Raw genomic sequence first — 12,620 nt, forward strand, 5'->3', positions numbered from 1 at the left:
AATGAAGGAAGCCTCTCTCTATAAATAAATCCATAAAGGAAAATAATTTGCGAATGCCGAATGGGTATATTTCATAAATGAAAAGTAAATTATCGATATTTCGTACGTAAATTCATCATGAACCATACCAACTGTGGTTCAGAGATCATATCAAATTATTGATATTCCCTACGTAAATGCATCAAGAACTATACCGACTATGGTTAATAGTGGGTATTGGGGATATTGCAGTGATAAAAAAAATTACTAATATTCCCAACGTAAATGCATCATGAACCATACCGACTGTGGTTAATACATAGAAATAATGCGTAGTTTGCGGCGAAATATATAGATAAAAAAATGTTCCAAAAATACATGGATCTACTTAAGATCTATCAAAATGAGTTTCAAGAGTAAAATAATTCTGGAGTGTACAACAAAGATAGTCGAACTAATCACCGATTAAAATCCGATTTCTTTGATCATTGCCTTTGGGTAATGTCCCTCGAGTGGTTTTAGGATACCCTCTTAACAGGCAGGTTGCCATAAATTTTCTTCAGCGGGTCTAGGTAAGTGTGTAGGTTGCCCATACTGGTTATTTGTTGTATATTCGCACGCATTGAAAATACATCAATTTCGTTATTTTTGCCGTATATTTCGTTCGCATGATGCTAAAAGTTAAAAACCAATGTAACTTTTTGGCAGGCCTGATGAATGTTAGCATATATCGACCAATGGCGTGTGAAAGGGTAGATTCCCCTGGAATTGTGATCTCCGCAGACCGCGAGTAGTCGCAATTTCTGGTGGCTGAAGCCTCCCCTTCACCTTGGCTTCTTGCTCCTTTCTTAATGATCTCATACTCCCTTGGGATGAAGTAGGTTGTAATCCTTGTATTTCTAACCAGCCTCCGTGGCGCAATCGGCTAGCGCGTTCGGCTGTTAACCGAAAGGTTGGTGGTTCGAGCCCACCCGGGGGCGGTTTTTTTTCTGTTTCAGAAAATTCCGCTTTGTTTTCTTACATTCGATAAGGCATTTTCAAGACCGTTTACCGATTGCTGAATCAGTACTTGGGAAAGAGAAGCTTTTCGGTTACAGAAATTGATTTTTAGCATGTTTGAATATATCAAATTAGCTTGATTATCAAAAGCATTTCGCGTCTGTACCTCGCTAGTCTCCAGTTAACTATAAGTATTTAGAGTAAATAATGGAAATGATGGCGATGCTGTTGTAAGTATGGTGTGGTCATATTTCAACGGAAGGTCGATTTTTTGGACCAGAATTTGGTGACTAATTTTAAGGAGTAATTGTGTTACTTATTTTGGTAAGTTTTTCATCGTCAGGCTCGTTCGCACGCATTAACACATTGTGGTCCCTTCACGTAAAATTACTTGTTTCCTCATCCAGCGGTAGTGATCCGGTCACGTATTTTTACGTGTTCTTGTATTATGATTTGTCACTCCCCTCTACGAAATTATTTTGGACTGTTTGACCAAGTTATTGTTCTTGCAAAGAATAAATAAACACATATGCATTAAAATATATGTTCATTATAAAAACACGTATGCTCATGCAACAAACATGCATTAGTTCTCGAGTTGTGTGAGTTTAATGGTATACTTGTAGCTTCCGAGTAAAAAAAATGGCCGGCCTCCGGGGCTAGTCAAATGCAAAGGGCATCGGACCAAGAAGTATTAAAATCAACATTCTTCATCGCATCGCTGGTTGCTTATCGTTTGTTCACGAAATGGCGCGTGTTATTACTCATAGATTGCCGACTTTTATCGAATGGGAACATTGAACTGCACTCGGCGATAAGTAACCTCGCAGGACACTTTGTAGTAGTGGTCAATCTGTCAATCAGATATGCTAGTTAATTATTTCGATGGTCAGAGGAATGATTAGAATCAAATGGATTGACCGAGTTAGCAATGAGGAATTCCTAAGATAAGTATGAGGGAACAGAAGACTAATGAAAACCTTAACAAGCAGACGGAACTACCAACCACATCTTGAGACGTAGCGGCCTGATGAAGACAACATTTAAGGGACAAGTAGATGGTTAGAACGGAAAAGGAAAACCTCGAATGAAATATATGGAACAGTTAAAGAAGGATATGAGAGAGAAGAAATAAGTAGCTGTGAAAAGATTAGCTGATAGGAGAACTGAGTGGAGAGCTGCGTCAGACCAATCTTAGGATTGTTGACCGATTATGAGGTGGCATAAATTTATTATCCTAGACTCAATACAGTCTTTTTATTTTTATTTCGCTTCTAAGCCTAGATAAAATGCTTACATCCAGAGCGAACCGAATTTCACGGAAAAATGACACATGAAATGGGCTGTTGGCTGAAATTTTGAAGATTCATACTTTTTCAGTGTTTTCCTGCCGAGCGAAAAATACTCTATCGCAAAAATTGAGTATATATGGATCGCACTCATCTTCTCGCTGCAGACGTTTGAGAAAAACCGATTAAAATGCGCCGTAAGTGGCAACATGAATCAAGCCTCTAAAGGCCTATTCACACCCAGAATGATCATGCGAATGAACCTGCTAAATGAAAATGCTAATGATCATACCGAACGATCATGCGAATGAAATCATTCGCCGTGTATAACGGAAAACAAAAATACTTTGTTCTATTCCACACTTTATGTTAAACAGTACGACCCGGATTTCTGCATACCGATGCATAGATGATTTCTGCAGATGTTAAGCGAATTAGGCTGGGAGCCATTGGAGACTCGGAGGCTGCGCGCTAGGCTTAGATTGCTTGAACAATTGAGAATGGATATCTTTAAGATCGACACAGAGGGTCCGATAGAAGCGATAAATTAAGAGAGATGTTTTGCCGAACGGATAGATATGGGAATTCGTTTTTCCCCCGAACCATAAAGGACTTTAATAAACGCTAGTACCAACCTCGTTAGAGTACTTCATTTTTTTAAGCTGTAAACGGCTGGTGTCCTAACACCCCCTGCCACACGCCTTTTAGGCGGCTTGCGGGGTATTATATAGATGTAGATGTAGATACCATGCATATAATGCTATGATCACCTGATGATAGCACGATATGCAGAAACCCGGGTCTTACTATTCCACACTTTATTTTAAATAGTACGACCCGGGTTTCTGCATACCATGCATATCGTGCTGTGTATGTGTGGAATAGAACAAAGTATTTTTATTTTATGATGAAGCAGTTCCACAAAGTGACACCGGAGACAGTGTCTTATACAACGGAAAAATTCGCGTATGTACCGTCATGCGCATGATCATTCAATGAAACTTAGAACATGTGCTGTTTTGGCTCATATGATTCCGTGAACGATGGCATGACCATTTAACATGATCACTCACCGAACACATCGGCCTTTAGGAGCGGACTGTGGCCTTCTCTATGAATCACCCTACGTCCACAACTACGAGTCGGGATTCATAGTCGAATGCTTTAGCGGTCTACATCCATGCGTCAATATGACTTCATGATTCATGAACCGCTCATTACGGTCGGGCGAGATTAAGGCGACGCTCCACCCTGTTTGACGATACTCAGCCACAAAACGCGGATTAGTATTACACGGCGGCGTGCGAGTTCTGGAGTCACCCGATCAATGACGAGTCTGAGAGAGGTATACAGGAGAGCAAGCACAGGGGATGGGGAGTTTTGCTCTACTGTGTGTCTAGCTGCGGTCTGGGCCACTGGGAATTAGGGCAGATAAATGGAGCTCGTGTTTGGTCAACATAAAGGCTTATTTGACGTGACTGTTGAGCGTTATCTTAGGGTAGTTTCCTTCATCAAAGAAAACGAAAGGCATTGATTGCGATTCGTTACTCACCATTAGTGTATTTATAATATACAAACCATTTGGTTTTAGAAATCCCCGTTTAGACGAATGTTAATGGTCAATTTTAACAGCAATTGAAAAAGTCCAGATTGGTGCCCATGCGATGCCACTCCACGTGACGTCACAGGGACCTAGTTTCTATACGAGTAGATAGGAGTTTTACATCGTTTGAGACTACCATTGCATGCATGAGGAACAGAGCTCGGGGAAACATTTCTTAATAATCACTTATTAAAATTGCCTGTGGTCGGAAAGTTTCCTTCGTTTGATAGGGTATTAATAATCCTTATTTAAGCCAAGCGCTACCTGCTATCAGGGTACTCTGCTACCTACTAGCAGCCTGCATCGTAGTGGCATTCATAGCCTCGCACCCAGGTGGCCTCACACACCAGCAGCCAGACGTCACGCGGGCTTTTCCCATCATTCAATCTTAGCCGTCGCGTTTTCGCGTGCTTGAAATTTTTCACTTTTCATTTAATCACGAAAAATAGATATCGTCATTTAAAAATCTAAAAGCGTTTAATATGTACTCCAGGAGTAATAATCTCTCGATTTAGGCAATGAAAATATAATAGGAAACCACCCCATACCAAAATTTGTCAAGCATAACTTGTTGTACTAGTCTAGCGGACTGGACTTGAAAATTGTCCGGTTCTTCATTGCTCACAAGATACTTGTTACAAGTTCAGTCAGTATTTTTTGCGTTATCGGCACAACCTGAAATATAAAACTTTTCGAACACTGATTCTTCGTTAAAACTTTCGCGGTTACTCGTCTTGTTAAATTAAAACTTTTGGACTATGTCGCCCGGGCTACGTCAATTTTTGGGTCGCTTTCTCAATGGAATCTAATTTCCATGAGATTCCCTTGAGAAAGGTACCAGCTCTAGAGAGACATAGCCCAAATGATTTTATTTAACGTTTTCGAATGCTATTTAAATGTCTCAGTACACGCCATTATCTTTATTAAAAAAGGTTCTCCATTACGATGAGGATGACCTGGTAAAAAGTTAATGGCCCATGGGGGGATCGAACCCACGACCTTCGCGTTATTAGCACGACGCTCTAACCAACTGAGCTAATGGGCCAGTCATGAACGTGTACGTTGTCTAAGACTGTATAAAAGAAGCAAAAAGATAATCCCAGCCTTCATATTCCTTATCATACAATCATTTTCACCCACGGCCTTCTACACTCGACTGTGATACCGTGACCGTATATAAATGCGACTCGTTTAGGTGTAGTTATAATCGTGGACTGTGTTAGTTCGCCAGTCATACTTGGTCTTCTTCTACTCTTCCGTATTCCTTTTCGTTTATGTTTGTTATTTTGTATTCTGATTTATTTAATGAAATGTCGGAACCACTGTGTAGAGCTAAATTGAAGCACCATGAATGGTATTGTAGCTTACTAACTTATGCATTACTTTATGCATGTTTCTGTATTTTTCTACTATTTCGAACAGCATACTTTGCTCATTCTAGGTTCATAGGCAGATTGTCTTATTATGTAGGGTATAAATTAATCTCATAACATGCGTGTCGCATACGCCGCGCTACAATATCTCTCAACTCAAGTTCCCTGTTATGCAGCTACCTGCTGAGAATATCTCTTTACATTTTAGTTTCTAACTATATAGTTAAATATGTGATGACGTCATGGCATAGATTCAGTTAACTACTAGTGGGAGAGGGAATGTGGTAACGGTCAAGGGTGGTTTTGGGGACTTATTGTTTGAGGGCGATAGGGAGTAATAACAAAGGGAAGTCAGCAATTCATTATTTGCGGAGAGAAAGTAATTTAAAAAAACTTATTAATAAAGATTCCAGAGTGGTCAATAATGGAGTAAACTTAAGGTTTTTTTCCAGTGGTGTCATGGCAAAATTAGCAGTGCCGGAACACACTTTCTGTAACTTTTTTACAAGAGAAATATGCATCTGTTTTTTTATTAGTTACGTCTGCTTGTTTTAAAATGTATATGCCTTTGTTTAATCAATATTTAAATTTTGTTTAGTTACGAATGTATATCTTAGAAATTTTGAGGTACCAAAATTGATGAAAGTTTTCTTTGACTACTATTTATTTTCCTAATCAGTGCCGTAACGGAGTTCCGGACCGTTGCGACACCATGACACCACTGGTCATTTCTGAAATAAATTTAAACTAACGACCATGGGAAACCGAGGATCCGTCAAATAATGGCGTATTCTGCTGGTTGGATGCGACATACGCAGCGTACATGTTGCGACGCAATCGTAGCGTAAATTTTTGCGTCTTGCATGCTCGTGGAAGTAATTTTTAATTCACATAGATGTTGTGCATGATGAATGTTGGCGATGGTTGCATGTTGGTTTAGGTACACCCCCTGCCAAACGCTTCTGTAGGTGGTTTGAAGGGTCACTATGTAAATATAGGAAATCCAGAGTGGTACCGAATTACGCCATAATGTTTTCCAGGCTTTCACCACGTTGTTTGATGGCTGATGACGACAGCTTCCCCATCATATTTAGGTTGGAATTGTATATCCGAGAAGCTATAGAAACCACCAGGTAACCAATCTACCAAACTGAACTTGCCTAGAAACTTCAATCGAGAGGACAGCTATAAAGGCCGTTTTACACGGGGCACGGAATTGCGCAGGTTAGAGCTGCATTAATTTCTAAGATGGCGCGGAATTGCGCGAATGCATGAACGAAATTAGAACAGGGCGCTATTTTGACGTCTCGCATCCACGCATTCTCGCACGTGTTCTAGCAATTCACCGCTTTACACGACGCAATTTTGATTGCGCCTTCGCACGTACGTCAGATTGCGCAATTCCATGTACCGTGTAAAACGGCCTTAACTTCCCTCACGCATGGAAAAGACTTTTTCACCGGCTATATCAATGTCTTCTGCGGGAAGGAGATAAGTGTTTTCTACGAAAAAAGTCAGTTTAAGCACAGCCATGGGAGAACGCCTAGTTCTCATCCTGTAGGTGGCTGCGAAGTAAATCGTAATACTGGTTACAGAGATTGTATTTCCCTCTGTAATGACCCTTGGCATTACCAAGCAGTCTCAATTATCTCCTTGTATTTGGTTTTTCCCTTTCATTAAGTTTGCGTTCAAATTTTACTGTCTGTCAAGTTCCGGGCGATATTTGTAACCATGGTGAACGACGAAGCCGGACATGGTGGATGAGGTGAGGCAGCTTTTAGATGATATACGGAGGAAACAAAAGGTTTGATTAGAGTGATTAATGAGCTGGGAGGGGATGACGAAAACAGTGTGTGAGGGTAGAATGCTAGACAAACGAGGGAGGGGAAGGAAAATAATAGGATTTTAGGAAAGGGAGTATGCTTGAAGGAAAGGAGGCTCCCAGAATTCTTCTCAAGCACTCCATGGAAACCTACTTAATTGGCAGAATACTTAAATAGAAATAATAGTAATGACAGTCACTCGTTCCCATGAGTCGGAAATCATCTCGTCTTGAAAAAAGGTTTTCCAGCGGTTAATGATGAAATGAAAAAATAACTGGCCCATGGGGGGATCGAACCCACGACCTTCGCGTTATTAGCACGACGCTCTAACCAACTGAGCTAATGGGCCTGATGTGATAATTTGGAATTATAAAAGTATCAAAAACATCCTAGCCCAGCCATCATTTTTTTGTGTCACGCAATCATTTCCATGCTCGTTTTAAATAGAAGAAGAATTTCGTCGGGTGCGCCAATTGGAATATAACCCGTTTTCGTATTTGTTCATGTAAATAAAATAAAAATGATCGTAACAGCGTCAAAATTCATGCTCACAGGAGGCGTTTTATTTCGCTATTCATTTAGTTGCTACTAAGCCGTAAATTCAATGTATCGGTGCGGCGACAAGAAAAATGAACTGAAAATCCGTTTATGAGCACTCACTGAAATTATTAATTGCATAAGGAAATTATATATTCAATCAGTCAATGCATGATATAAAGGGCTTTAATTCGTTTTTTTTTCGTTTTAAAATCGAAAGTTGTCTCTGAGATATTTGTCCTCAAACTCGGGGAATGGAATTTTGCAGCAGATAATATCATTGTGTAGCAGCGCTGACAATTATTGAGTATTACATTACGGATTTACTAGATTTTAGTATCTCCCCGTTCATCTCTTCTTTGTAAGTGTACTTACGGACTATTCTGGGAAATAACGTTCTAATTGAGACCGTGAGTAGCCATAGTGTACTATTAGGAGATAATAATAACTATACCGACGATGATAACACTCAGTTCCTTAAGACGGAAATCACCTCATCTTCTATAAAAGTTCTCTAGCGCTTGAGTTTGCCATAGAAAAAATAATTATCACCAAGGAAACGCTATCAAAGTGGGAAACTATTCGATTTAATCAGAATTTCAAGCACCCTCAGGCCATAGGATTATCCCATGTGAGTTAAGCACAACACTAAACCCAACATTACTGATTTCTCTCAGATTTAGTATATTTAGTGACCTTTACACAAGGTGTTAAGCATCGTAAAATGTATTAATTGAATTAACAGCAAAGTTAAAGAACGGCAAACTTGTGAAAAAAGCTATTTTTTCAATAAATAAACGACTATAACAGTATTTTTTTAAACATAGACTCAGCATTTGCTAATATACGATGTAGGAAGGTAAAAAAATGGGTCACTGCACTACATAGAGCAATGCAACATACCTCTGGCCTGTTGGAAAGAAGTTTTGAAGCTATCGTTATGGACTTCCAACTCTTAAACTAAAATGTCTTAGAATGCTTCCTTATCTTTTTCTTGAAAAAGGGTTGTCTAGTACGTTCTGCGAAGATGGAAAAATAATTGGCCCATGGGGGGATCGAACCCACGACCTTCGCGTTATTAGCACGACGCTCTAACCAACTGAGCTAATGGGCCAATTGTGTAGAGGTTTAAGATATAAAAAGACTAAGATGAAGATAATCCCAGCCTTCATGTTCTTTATTACACAATCATTTCCACCCACGGTCATCCAAACTCGACCGTGATACCGTTACCATGTCGTGAATTTAAGGAGGAGTCCGGCTTACTTCGAAGTGGACGAAAATGAGCTATTTTATTTGTCTGAAACAATTTATATGTTAGCTTAATAAAACGATAGCTTTGAGCGGGTGCCAACTATACGTTTGCGCAATCTCACCCATTTTGAGATTAATGAGAGATTAATAATAATTAATAGTTTCAGACCATTGTAATCGCCCTTTTTCGTCCAACCTTAATTATTTTATGCCCTTAAAAATCCAGAGTATTGAATGAATAGGGTGGTTTCCTTCATCAAAGAAAACGAAAGGCATTGATTGCGATTCGTTACCCACCATTAGTGTATTCATAATATACAAATTATTTGGTTTTAGAAATACCGGGTTAGACGAATGGCAATGGTCCATTTTTATCCTCATTTGAAAAGGGCCAGATTGGCGCCCATGCGATGCCACTCCACGTGACGTCACAGGGACCTAGTTTCTATACGAGAAGATAGGAGTTATACGTCGTCTGAGGTTACCATTGCATGCATGAGGCGCAAAGCTCAGGGAAACATGTCTTAACAATCACTTATTAAAACTGGCTAAGGTCGGAAAGTTTTCCTCGTTTGATAAGTTATTAATAATCCTTATTTAAGCCATGCACTACCAGCCAGCAGGGTACTAGGCTAGCCGCTAGCAGCCTGCGTCGTATTAGCGCTAAACTCGCCTCAAGGTCACCTCACAGGGCGGGAACCAGAAATACGTCACACGGAGAGATTTCCCGGCATTCATGCTAACGCGTCGCGTTTTCGCGCGCTTGAAAATTTTCACTTTTCATTTAATCGCGAAAAATAGATATCGTCATTTAAAAATCTAAAAGCGTGAAATACGTACTCCAGGAGTAATAATCTTTCGATTTAGGCAATAAAAAAATAATAGGAAACCACCCTATTGTAGAAAAGGCTGGATACCCGAGAAAATCAGTTTTCATGGTAACAGCTAAGTGTATCCTAAAATAAGTTTGCGTTGCCATAGCTCAGTAACTAAGGAGTAGTGACCCCATGTTTATGGACAAAAAATGCTTAAAATTATCTCCTCTATAACCTCCTGAGGTATTTCAGATTTCGCGTGAAATATCCTGTATTAGTATACGACACGGATTGGTGTAATGTCTTCCACTTCCTCAGTGCGAGTTTCAACTCCTTACAGCTAACAAATTATTTTTGACAGCGCCATCAGTGAAGCTGTGTTTTGTTGTGTGTTACAACAATGTAGCATCAGAATTTAGAGCTACGCTGCGCGATGAAGTATTTTATTAAAGTTGATGAATCCAGGAGTGCGACTTTTGAAAAGTTGAAACTGGCCAATTGGTAACATAGCTTGTCAAGAGCACAAGTTTTCCACTGGCACAAATCATTTTTAGAAGGCCGACAACACGTTGAAGATGAAACTCGCTTAGGAAGACCTTCAATTTAAAAAACAAACGAAAACGTTGGAAGTGTGAGGGCTCTTGTGAGCTCAGACCGTCGTTTAACATTAAGAACGATGAGTGAACGGTTAAAAAACACTTTCACCATGCATCAAATTTTGACGGACGATTTGAACATCCGAAAGATCCCGTTTTTCATTGCTAGTACAAGATGCATGTTACAAGTACTCTGAGTATTTGTATGTTATCGATACAACCTGTAATGCATATAAAACTTTTCGTACACTCCCTCATAAGTTTCTAGGCTCCAGCAAGAGAGTGCTATTTTCAACGGTATGAATTCTCTAATGGATTGAAAAGGTTTCACGAGTATTTTTGTTATGTACTTATTGGAATTAAAAGGATTCGTTTATACTACTGTGATGTCGCAACCTTTTTTCTTCTCAGACAATAATAATCACTTATACTCTTAAGTGCTTTATTTCATCCCCTCTGTCCAAAATGTCTCTCTCTCTAACAATCCCTGTTTACTCCTCATCACCATAGCGCCCTCAACTCCAAAACACCGAAATAAATACAAATGTGCATACAAATAACAAAAAAACAATTTTAACATCAGTGCATAATTAATTACGCCAAGCATCATGGACACGACGTTACAACTACATGACAGCCTTTTGGGTTAAGGCGAGGCTTTTGCACAAAATTCTGGGGGATACTATTAAACGTTGAGCTGGTCGACGAATGACTTGATCGAAATATTAAAGGTAGCTACTGCGATGAAATATTTTGAATAAAAGTACGTGGAAGAACCTATCTTTTTAAGAGACAACATTAAGAACCAAGAATGCTTTCGAGGTATGACAACCCTTTTGATCTTACTGTAGCTTACCTTTAATTAATCTCAATGAAAGAATGGTACGATCCTTGGAATATATCTTGGAACTTCAAAAGAAATATATGACGCTACCGAGTCGTCGATATTCATGTTTTACTTTTTTTCAAATACCTTGCCTCCACTCTTCTGTATAGAAAAAAACTGGAACTCGGGTAGGAGCGGGGATGTTTTCATATTAATGAAAGAATGTATCTCTTTCAAGAAATCGCTTCTGAACAATGCGAGCCCTTTCGCCATTCTCCCAGCCCCCTGGATCTGATCCAGGTATTCTTCGACATCTGCCTCGAAGTATTCACGAAAATGGAAATTCAAGAAATAGAGCTGTACACTCAGCCAAATATGCACTCAAACGTTCAATATAAACCACGAGTATAGCATCTCCGATTCAGGAAGAATCTAATTGAAATCATTTGAAAGCTGAATGAATATAAACGCACTTGGTAAATTTTCACTGAATTTATTTGCTGGTGCGAAGAGTTTCGACGCTAAGGCGTCATTCTCGAGAGGCTGGTTAGGTGGTCGACACGCGTCGTCCCAGCAAATAAATTCAGTGAAAATTTACATAGCGTGTTTATATTCTTTCAAAGTGAATTTTCACAAAGTTGAAGCCGAATCTATAGGTTTCATTTGAAAGCTATCGACAGAGGGAGATATCATGGTAAAAATAACAATGAATAATTTGTTTCGTTACTTCCAAAATAACAAAAAGGTAGAATATAGGAACTTGAATACATGCATACTAAATAAACTTAAGGTAGTCATCAAAGAGAACCTGTTTTGTGACTACAGTCAGTAGCCTATTTTTGGGACAGGGACCTTGCTCGGGACAAAAAGGGACTTTTTGCTTTTTCAGGTTGGCTACCCTGATGAAAACAACATTTCTTATTTTTAGTTCAATAGTTTACATGTGAAATAAATACACAAATAATAAAAAACTAAAAATAATTTTTCCTAGTCAAATTTTGATTTCCCCTGAATCGTTACTGTTAAAAATAGATAAAAATTCTTCAGGGTTGGTGTGGTGGCTAGAGTGTAAGCTTCCCACGCCGTGGTCTCGGGTTCAGACTTCAAATCCCGGCGGTGGCAGAGAATAATCAGAGACTGCCCGATCCCTGCTTGAATGTTGTGAGGAGGAAATTTCAAGCACAAACACTGTCCGTCGGATGGGACGTTAAGCCGTGGTCCCCTTGTTGCCTTTCATTTACAGCAGGCTGATGCTGACGCCGGGTTTCTCTCCACCCTTCCTTACCTATCCTTCCCTGATGGCGCAAATGGCCTCAGCTGTCGGTTGCCTCCTTCAAATACCATACCGTACCTTCTTTAATGTCCCAAGTTAGGGTATTTTAATTTTAACAAGGTTCAGATATTAGAAAATAAAGGTGCTTCAAGTGAGAGGGATGTATGCATAACTTGGGGCAACAGAAAAATAAAAATAAATCGTTAAGAATGGTGGGTGAAAAACTCCATATTTTCAAAGTGCAAGGGCTCTT

The 12,620-nt window shown here is 39.5% G+C and overlaps 4 non-coding genes across 4 annotated transcripts; 1 reads left to right on the forward strand and 3 right to left on the reverse strand.

The window, feature by feature from the left end:
- The first annotated feature begins 885 nt into the window (after positions 1-885).
- On the forward strand, positions 886-959 carry Trnan-guu. The gene has a single exon. It is a non-coding gene; the product is annotated as a tRNA-Asn (tRNA).
- Positions 960-4,841: 3,882 nt separating this feature from the next.
- On the reverse strand, positions 4,842-4,915 carry Trnai-aau. The gene has a single exon. It is a non-coding gene; the product is annotated as a tRNA-Ile (tRNA).
- A 2,426-nt stretch (positions 4,916-7,341) lies between these two features.
- On the reverse strand, positions 7,342-7,415 carry Trnai-aau. Its single transcript has one exon. It is a non-coding gene; the product is annotated as a tRNA-Ile (tRNA).
- A 1,228-nt stretch (positions 7,416-8,643) lies between these two features.
- Trnai-aau lies at positions 8,644-8,717 on the reverse strand. The gene has a single exon. It is a non-coding gene; the product is annotated as a tRNA-Ile (tRNA).
- Positions 8,718-12,620: the final 3,903 nt, after the last annotated feature.

The sequence above is a fragment of the Ischnura elegans genome, chromosome 9, assembly GCF_921293095.1.
Source record: "Ischnura elegans chromosome 9, ioIscEleg1.1, whole genome shotgun sequence".
Taxonomy (NCBI): domain Eukaryota; kingdom Metazoa; phylum Arthropoda; class Insecta; order Odonata; family Coenagrionidae; genus Ischnura; species Ischnura elegans.